Source organism: Papilio polytes, unplaced genomic scaffold (genome assembly GCF_000836215.1).
Source record: "Papilio polytes unplaced genomic scaffold, Ppol_1.0 DF823691.1, whole genome shotgun sequence".
Taxonomy (NCBI): domain Eukaryota; kingdom Metazoa; phylum Arthropoda; class Insecta; order Lepidoptera; family Papilionidae; genus Papilio; species Papilio polytes.
This window is the reverse complement of record NW_013525513.1, coordinates 2,031,815-2,041,821: the sequence shown is the minus strand read 5'-3', so window position 1 is coordinate 2,041,821 and position 10,007 is coordinate 2,031,815. Positions and strand designations below refer to the sequence as shown.

Below are 10,007 nucleotides of genomic sequence, written 5' to 3'. Positions count from 1 at the left end.
CGTAACACACATAAAAAAAAAAATAAAAAAAAAAATAAAAAAATATACCGTCGAATTGAATACCTCCTTCTTTTGGGAAGTCGGTCAAAAAATTGTATTTATTGTTTAGAAATCCAATCCAAAATATACTGAAGCGTTTATTGATGAATCAGCTAACAAACTATGAATCAAGTGGCATAGATCCAACACTGAAGGTGTTAATGAAATGATTCATAAGGAGAGAAACTTATAACGTTTAAGCAAAAGGTAAAGATTCATATTATTTCCTTCATCTATCATTACTTACTAAAGATAAAATAATACTTCAACATAAATTGGTTCAATTTGTAAATTCTCGTTCGGTATATATTGAACATTATTAGAAATATGTACCTTGGGAATATAACTTTAGTAATATTATCCCAAATAGTGGGAATTTTAGAAACAAGGAATAAAGTCGATAACTCAAAAAATGTTGTCTACACTATTGTTTAAAAGAGGAAAGATTTTATTTTTTGCACTAGCTGTTACCATGCGACTTCGTCCGCGTGAAATTATAAATTCATTGTTTGCATTTGTCAAATTCTCAATTGCAAATGTCAAAATACTTATTACCTTACTATGGCAATCTTGCTGCCTTGATGTTGGCAGCAACTTATGGTCTCTTTCTCACATTAGGGTTTTTACCCAAAATATTTACCCCCTAAATTTAATGGCGTGAAAATATATAGCCTAAAGCATGACGTAAGTGTGGGGCTTTTTATTAAAAAAAGAATTATTCAAAAACATGCTGTAAATGCTAACATCTTAGGCAACAAAGAAGTGTATGTTTAGGCTTTATTATAATAGTATAGATATAGATTGAATAAGCTACAAAACGACTAAACGATTTTAAATCTTTTTCGTAATTAGAAAGATGCGTTATTTCTAAATAACATGAATAATTATTTACATTATTGGGAAGGGTATGGATATCACAGAAAAGATATTATATTTGCCACCAAGAAGAAGCTGGGGCGGATCGCTTGTAGATAAAAGTTATTTCTGGACATAGGAACCTATCAAACGACAACGACTGCTATATTCCTCCTATAGTTAAGTAAAAGTGAACTGAGAAAGCAGTAAATTCTTACCATCTCACAAGGAAAGGAATTTCAAACGAAGAAAGCATATCAATAAATTCTTTTAATTTTTATACCGTCGGAACTTAAACCAGATGTTTAACATACCAGAGAATATCGTGGGGACATGTTGAAACGGCTATTCAAACTTATAAGGAAGCATACCATAATGGTAAAGGGCTAAACAGCATATACGGCGCATACAATGTATGCCTTTAACACGATTATGTCGACGCATACTATCTTATTATCTAAAGTGTATAATTATGAAGATTTAATGGGTAAATGTAAGTAATGAGTTAACAAGAGAAAGTGTTGAATCATAATTAATACGTTATACATAATGTTTATAAGTGTTAAATTAACTTTTACGAATTACAATGTAACATCTTGAGAGTTCTAAGTTAGTGTAATAATTAACTTAATGATGATAGAATTATATATCTCTAGAAATTTATTGTAAATGATTATTATCTAAGCATAACTACGCTGCAACCAGAAGAATCCTAAGTTCGTTTGTTTTAAACAATTTCAGTAAGTATAAAATTGGATCAAGAAGTTATTACTAACGCGAAATTTTCAAAGTTTAAAGGTTACATTGTTACTTTGTATTCCATTATTATGTCTCAAACTATATGCAGTTAAGTTAAAGTTGCAAGTTCTTTGTAAGAACATCTTACACTTTGTAGAGTAAGACGTCGAAAATTTCCTTCAAGCGTAAACACAAACATTGTAAAGATACTATCAAAGAACTCTGTATGTATCATAGATAGTTTAACACGCTCACTGCGTAACAGGCCGATATCGGCCTGCCGCGATACTTAAGCTGGTGCAGATGAAAATTATGTCCCTCACGCTAGTGCGAAACGATTATCTCACGTGTATACGCTACATTAGATAAAATGTATACATTACATTTCCACAAAGTTATAACAATATAATCTATCCTAGTGCTGGTGGGTTTAAAAAGACCTGCCACGCACTGGCGGAAATATCATTGGGGGCGCATTTTGGCCTGCCGCCGCAGAAGATGAATAATTATGATTATTCTTGCCGCAGTAAACGTGTTAACATTCAAAACTAATTTAAAACTAAAGATTCATTCAGAAAAGTTACTTGAAAATTCATTTACATTGGGCCATATCACCCTTCATACAAAATTAAGTGTTCATTATTAGTTCTATGTAGTTTTAAAATGTATTGGGGTCAATAGATTCCTATCGCCGAAATTTACGACTCTCCCGTTACCCGCATAACCAGGAGCGGATTATGTCCCCAATATAAAACAAAGCGGCAAAACTCAAAGTACTCATAAACATCTTTATAAGGAATCCTTGTATGTGAACAAAGAATATTATATCGCATTTGACGACCGAATTCAATATATTTCAATGAGTAGCATCTAAAACATGAACAATGGATCATTTAGGCTTCCGTAAACGTTTGGTCCAAGTAATAACAGTACGCGATAAAGCGTAAATTTATTACCGACACAATAATATCTCAATTATAAAATAGCGGTCGAACTAAATAAAATATAACTCTCAATACGCTGTGAAACTCTATATGAGTTTATTATGAAATAAGCAACTTAATTAACTGCGTTGATTTGGACAGTTAAACCTAAGAATTTTTAAGTATCAACAAATATAAATTAAATATTTAATTTAACAGCGAGCATGATCAAATAAATAATTAGTATTAGATGAAATAATCAAAGTTATGGTGCAAAAATTACAATTGAACTAAAACCGCTTAAACTTATGATATGGGTCAAAGACAAAGCATGTGCACAAACCACAAATTGCGGTCTACACTCGGTTGTTATAATGGACAAAGCAATAATTACTTCCTGGGTGACGGCAGTACGCGGTAAAGGGGGTTGCAGTGCCCGCTTGAAAAAACAACTCGAAAGTGTTATGGGCTTGTGGTTTTAGACGTAACGGTTTTTAACCATAAATATTTTTTTTTTTCTTTATTTCCTGCTGCTATGTTACCATATATTATTAACATATATTATTAACCATAAATATTGCATAAGATGCCTCCACGAGTAACACAAAAACACTCTAGTCATACATTTTTAAGAATAGCGGAGATGAGATGGCGTTTGGCCTCGTACTCCTCGGACGAAAATCTGATACATTTTTAAAGTTATACGAAAAGTTTTTTTTTTAATAAATTATTAATAAGTTTTCGCCCTCGACTTCGTACTCGTGGGATTAAAAAAAATAAACAAAATTGAGAAGCCTATCTGTTCTTCCAGACTATCCTCTACGTCTATACCAAATTTACTCGAAATCCATTCAGCCGTTTAGGCTACACACTTTAACAAACATTCATCCATCTAAACTTTCGCATTTTTATTAGTATGTAGCATGATTCACTTTGAATAGAGATAATACAATACTATACGTATATGGTGATTACGTTTCCTTATTCGAACATAGATGTTATGAATTATGAACATAATGTCGATCTATATTTGTACTTGGTTCTATGATTATTAGGTATATTTGACTTTTGTTCTCATTCGTTTAACCGTAAAGTAACAAGTTGGTACCACAATAATGTATACAAAATCTATTTTGTAGAAGCAAGAGAAAATACGAGATTTCATGTGACATTGCCCCGACTGTCACCTTCTCAGTTCATTATCACGACATTTGTGTTCTATACACTGCCACAGACTATACAAAACTAAAGACTTGTCATCTATATCTGTACTAATATAATAAAGAGGAAAGATTATTATTTTTGTGTGTATTGAAATAACTGAAAAAATATTGGGCCGTTTTTAAAAATCCACTCACCGTTAAAAATATTTTTTTGGGAGTAACATAGACTTTATTTTTTAATTTCACGCAGACGAAGTCGCGAGCAACAGCTGGTGTTTAAATAAAATTAAAACTATGTATAACTACATTATTTTAAAAAAATGTGCTTAAAAAGAAGAATGGTATCTACGGTCGTAGATGATTTTACATTTTAAAATTCAAAGCTGTCAAAATTTTACTGACACATTTGTTATCTTTAATTTAATTGTCCCCTCTGTAACTTTCTAGTGTATGACCGATGAGTCATTTTCGTGAAAATTACTGGCAAGATTGTATTAAGCCGGGTCCCTTCGCCTCTTAGGTTTCTGTCGAATATACACTTGATAGATTTACATTTGTAATTACTTAATTTTATTTGAAACATTTTCGTTTTATTGAATTACTATGACATATAATTGAGTGTCTGTTTATAATATCAAAAGAAAAAATCCAGACTTCGGGAAGATGATGTACTTGCGTTGCTGATAACGACAATCGCACTTAATTTTTTTCATCTGTCTGTTCGCAAGTCGCGTTTGCCCCGGCAATATCTAAAACGGCTAGGCTGATTTCGACCGGACTTTAACTGAAGGGTAGATGACATAGACGGGCATATAATAGGCTCCTTTTTTAATTAATATTGCGTGGACGCAGTCGCGGGCAACAGCTAGTAATAAGTACATGTATTTGTCTGCGTATTCAAGTATTTAGACCGTAAACATAAAAGATAAAGAGGCTATCTTTAGAAAGATACAAAGCTGGTCCGTTACTTCAGTCTTCGAATATGGAATAGTAAAGCTGAATTAGGTTGTACGAGTGACGTTTGTATGGAAATCTATGCAGTTCATCTATCATAAGGGTGTGTATCCATTAGGATACCCGAAAGATTTATTTGGCATTGTCATAACGAACATTAATACAAAATCAATTAACCCAATGTTTTATCGGACGATTGTGGATAACATTTTTTTTTTCCTATTAACTTTGTCGCTCTGTCTTTATATCTCAAAATATCAGACGTCACATGATTACCGGCCCACAAATTATTTTCGATTAAAATATTATATGTGCTTTATTATTTGCAATAAATCAACGTCATTTTTACTGCATATATTTCTAGCAATATAACACTGTAATGTGTGACCACCTTAAAATTTTAAGCAAGCCAATAGAAAGAACGGCCTACACCGTATCGGATATAACGCGAACTTTCCACCGCGTATCGGGAACGTGTCGCGAATTCAATTTAGCGAACAATATGTCCCTGAATTTGACGCCATTGTTTTTTGTACAAGATTCGAAAACAAAAGCAACCGATCGATAGACGATCGTGAATTATGATGTTCGTCCAAGCTAATTTGTTATACGTTAAAATCCGTCAATAGAAATTTAATTCTATTCTAATCTTATACTACCACAAATATGGGAACTAAGCGTAGCGACGAAAACGTTAATTAAAATTTAACGTGGTCCATACGATGTACATAATGGTCATCTATAGTATTATAATAAAGCGTAAAAACACACTTCTTTGTTGCCTAAGATGTCAGCAATTACAGCATATTTTTGAACAATTTTTTATTTAATAAAAAGCCCTACACTTACGTCACGCTTTAGGCTATATATTTTCGCGCTATTAAACTTAGGGGGTAAATAATTTGAATAAAACACTAATATGGGAAAGAGACCATAAGTTGCTGCCAACATCAAGGAAGCAAGATTGCCAAGGTTTGTCATGTCATGTAATTTTCACATTTGCTATTGATAATTTGACAAATGTAAACAACAAAATACAATTTTCATAATTTCATGCGGATAAAGCCGCACGGGAAAAGCTAGTTCTTAAATACAAACCAATAAAAATGGTGAATCGATTTTGGTTTTGCTTCAGTTCCGGTTTGTTTTAGCGATAGTGTGTTAGTAGCCTAGCAGTTGAATTGGCTGCGAAACAATTGACAATCGCACAACAGTCGTGTGATAGTATATTTAAATATGTGCGCCCGCTCTACAGGTATCTCCCTGGAATCATACCTGTGACATATGTAAGTAAATCCAAGACCTTGTATGTAAATAAATCCAAGCTCCATGCGTTGTATAATAGAGTTGAAAGCATAAAGGCGATTACTTATACCTGTAAGGTATCATGATAAGACGGTCGGTGGCAATAAAGTATAGAGCTGGCATAACGTCGACCTCTATGCAGTTTAGGACAAAAACAAATTGTGGGCGGCGTATTCCTGTGTAAAGAATAAAAAAAAAGATAGACAGGACTGCTCAATTTGATTTTAAATAAGAATTCAATAATACACTTCATTCGGCATTGGTATCTCAATAATAATGTAATTAGTACAAAAGTAACTGTATATTATCTACATATATCTATGCATATACAGAGGAAAGATTTATATTTTTGTATTTTTGTATGTATTGGAATAACTCAAAAAATACTAGGACGATTTTTAAAATTATTTCACTGTTAGAAAGGTAATTTATCTGTGAGTAACATAAGATATATTTTTTATTTGGCATTATTAAAACGCAGCTGGTATTATTATAAAATTATGAAGACATACTCGTAGTAACTTGTATAATACTTATAACTTACTGCACGTCAATGTGCTCGTTTGTAATAAGTAACTAGCACCCACGCTTGTATCCGCGACACCCGCGTGCAAACGCTCCACAACAGAATACGTAATGTACGAGATTTCAGAGATTTGCATTGTAATAAACTACATTTATTATGTTTGTTTTGTTATGGGAAAGTGAAAATATTTCAAACCCTTTTGAAAATACACATAGAAAATATCTGGCTGAATAATTCAAATGACAAATATAAAATATACTCAAGAGCATTGAATCTGGGTCATTTAAAAATACCTAAGATCTCGTAAATCAGGAATGTAGTGACTTATAAATGTTATTATTTTAATTTTAGTGGTCTAATATAATCTTTTAAACACTGTTTTTTTTTTCATATAATAATATATTAATCTAGTATTTTTAGTTTACGAGATTGAAAGTTTTTTTAGTGACCCGGATTCATTGCTCTTGAGTGTATGTGATAAAATATCCATATTGATTTATTAATGAAGACCAATAAATGATAAATCACTCGCAAAGGTATCATTAAATCTATAGATGTTATTACATAGTTCTTACAAAATTTTAACAATTCCAGTAATGAGTATACCCGTGAAGTCATCGTATTTTATTTGTAGCATAAAATCCAATTTTAATAGTGATGTCGATAAAGTTATCGACATTTTGCCAATTTTACCGTTTTCAAATTTTGTATGCGACATAAAAGTGAGTGGGGCAAAGGAAGTAAAGCAAAATGTAAATGTTAGGTACATTTTAATTTTGCCGTAAATCAATATTGGCTGTGTTTGTCAGAGTATCGATAAAATGTTAATGATTTTGGAACTGGCGGTATTGATGAAACTTTGGATTGCATATTGTTTATATTTAAAAGTAATTTAAAATAAAAATGTATAACAGGAGTAATGGGTAAAAGAATCGAAGAAACAACTTATAGTAAAGTAGCCAGGACAAGAAATAGTAAATTAAAGTAGGCTGTAAAGCGATGGTAAAATAAAATTGCCTGTGTCAGTTGTCAACTTAAGTCTTCTTTTATCAAAGGCTTAATTAATTCCAAACTAATCTATTATTTAAAAAAAATGCACAACATTATAATATTTACTTTCAAAATTCATTATTAGTGCTAATTAAAATATAAAGCATATCGATATCGATATCTATAAATTATGAAACTTAAATAAGTACAACACTACAGGATCGATATTGTGTTGCCCACGCGCCGGTATCGTACGACTCGACCGCACAGCGATTTAATTTGTTCGACACAACGATAGTACGCTGATGCATGTTGAAACGCATGTTAGTGATGTGCGTATACATTGTGGACACGCCTCGGTGATCCGTCTGAAGACAAAAGGCAAGAGAGCACAGACACGTAGACGTTGTCATTGTTCTTGCCTCGAATTAGGTTAATTTTGTACCACGACCGTTTCTAAGAACTTCACACTATGTGAACTCTAATACTAGGTTTTTGATTGCTAGTTGTCCATTGTTTATGAAAGATAGTGCTGGCTTCCGCACAGAATGTTAAGTTTTAAATTTATATTGTTTGTAACTCTTGTATTATTAAAAAGATTAACCTGATACTTTCATATTCCCAGTAACTTCGTATTTATATAATTATCAAAAAAAACTAGTCCGTGGAACAAATATTTCGTTTTCAAAAACGAATACATTCTGTTCATTGTAATTGTTACATTACCATAACGGAACTTCATTAGACGATGACCTCTTGAATAATTCAAAACTATTCATATGCAAAAGCATATTGTTAATAATAATAATAATAATAATAATAATAATAAGTCATTTAATCCATTCAGAAGGCAAACATCATACACTTAATTACACAGTTGACAAAAATAATGACGGAGGAAACGAAAGTTTTACAAACAACAACAAAATATATACAAATACACAATAATAAGCATCAATCAAAAATATCATAACTTTCAATATATTTTTTTTTTTTTAACTAAGTTTGCTATGCTGAATGGATAGGGCCTTTACTCAGCTATGTGCTTATTACAGTATAGCAATAAGCGCTGGTATTCTGTAAAAGCCTTTTGTGGCAGTACGTCAGTTGCAGCAATTAATAAATAAAAAAAAAAATTATAGTCATGTTTATAAGTGAAATGGAAAAGAGAGGGAAAATAAAATAAAGCAAAAAAGTGAATAATAACTATACACTAATATCTATACTGTAAAAGGCGTGTTTAATTTATATGCGGAAATAATGAAAAACAAGTATACGAGAAATAGTAACACAACAACCGAATAATAATTTGGAAACGAATAAAAAAATAAAAAAATAAAAAAACAAATAAATAAAAGAATAATAAAAAAAAAAAACGTAAAATCTTCCGATTGTTGTTAATATTTTATAAGGTATATGTCTGATTAAAGCGTTCATATCAATTTTTGATTGTATGTTGTTAATAGTATGTTGAACTCAAGAAATTTAGCTAATAGAGAATAATGTTTGTCAAAGAAAGCATTTTCCCAAATCAAAAATGTTAGTCTAAAAATAAGATACAAGAAAACTCTGTAAAAGATATTCTTATCCATATCAATATTAATATTTTAAAGAGAAAAGATTTGTATTTTTGTATGTATTGAAATAACTCTAACATTACTGGGCCGATTTCAATATTTTTTTCATAATTAAACAGCTACGTTAGAAGTGAATAACACAGACTATATTGTTTATTACTTTTCATGCGGATGAAGTCGCAAGCAACACCTAGTATCTCATAAATTGCATGAATTATCTTGTATACCCAATTTCCAAGGCATGTTAAAACGTCAAGAAACCACAATGGGTCGGATTATAACTTTCATGTGAACCGGCGCAATTATGAAGTCGTTGAGTCGCGTTAAACAAATAACATGGATCGATCATTTAAAAGTTTCACGACCAAAAGCAGATGGCCTCTGGCCAACTGTAGAGTGCAGCTGTGAACTTTATCAATAACGCAGGCAAGTACCCATTATCGTAGTCACCGATCTTACACGAGTTAATAACGTATTGCAGAAAAAGTAACATCTGCCGAAGTTGCATTTTTTTTATTTAATAGTAACGAAGGTGTACATATTTTTATCAAAAGACCAGTAACAGCTGCTGTATAAATAAAGTGACTCGATAGCACAAAAATACCACGATGCAACCTGCACATATCGGCTAAGAAATTCATGTGTGAAGTCAACCAATCCGTGGGCCTGCGTTGACTATGGCCTAATTACTAACTTAGGATAGGCTCAGAGCCCTTCAATGAAGACGTATAGTGGGCTGGTGATGAATGAAAATATGAACACGGAAATAGAGGTAAATTTAATTTCAAAACTTTGAAGTACATGAACGCATTTTGTTTTTCTTATGTTGTTTCTTTCGTGGAACTTGCATGTCTTTCTCTTATTGCGCATGTTTGATGTCAATAAGATAAAAGATTCCTATCTGAATGAACATTCCTCACCACAGAAATTCTATTAT

The 10,007-nt window shown here is 31.8% G+C and overlaps 1 protein-coding gene across 3 annotated transcripts in view; it reads right to left on the bottom strand.

The window, feature by feature from the left end:
* Positions 1-10,007, bottom strand: part of LOC106104226 (rho GTPase-activating protein 7) — a 200,433-nt gene that overhangs the window by 109,832 nt on the left and 80,594 nt on the right. The window lies entirely within an intron of this gene.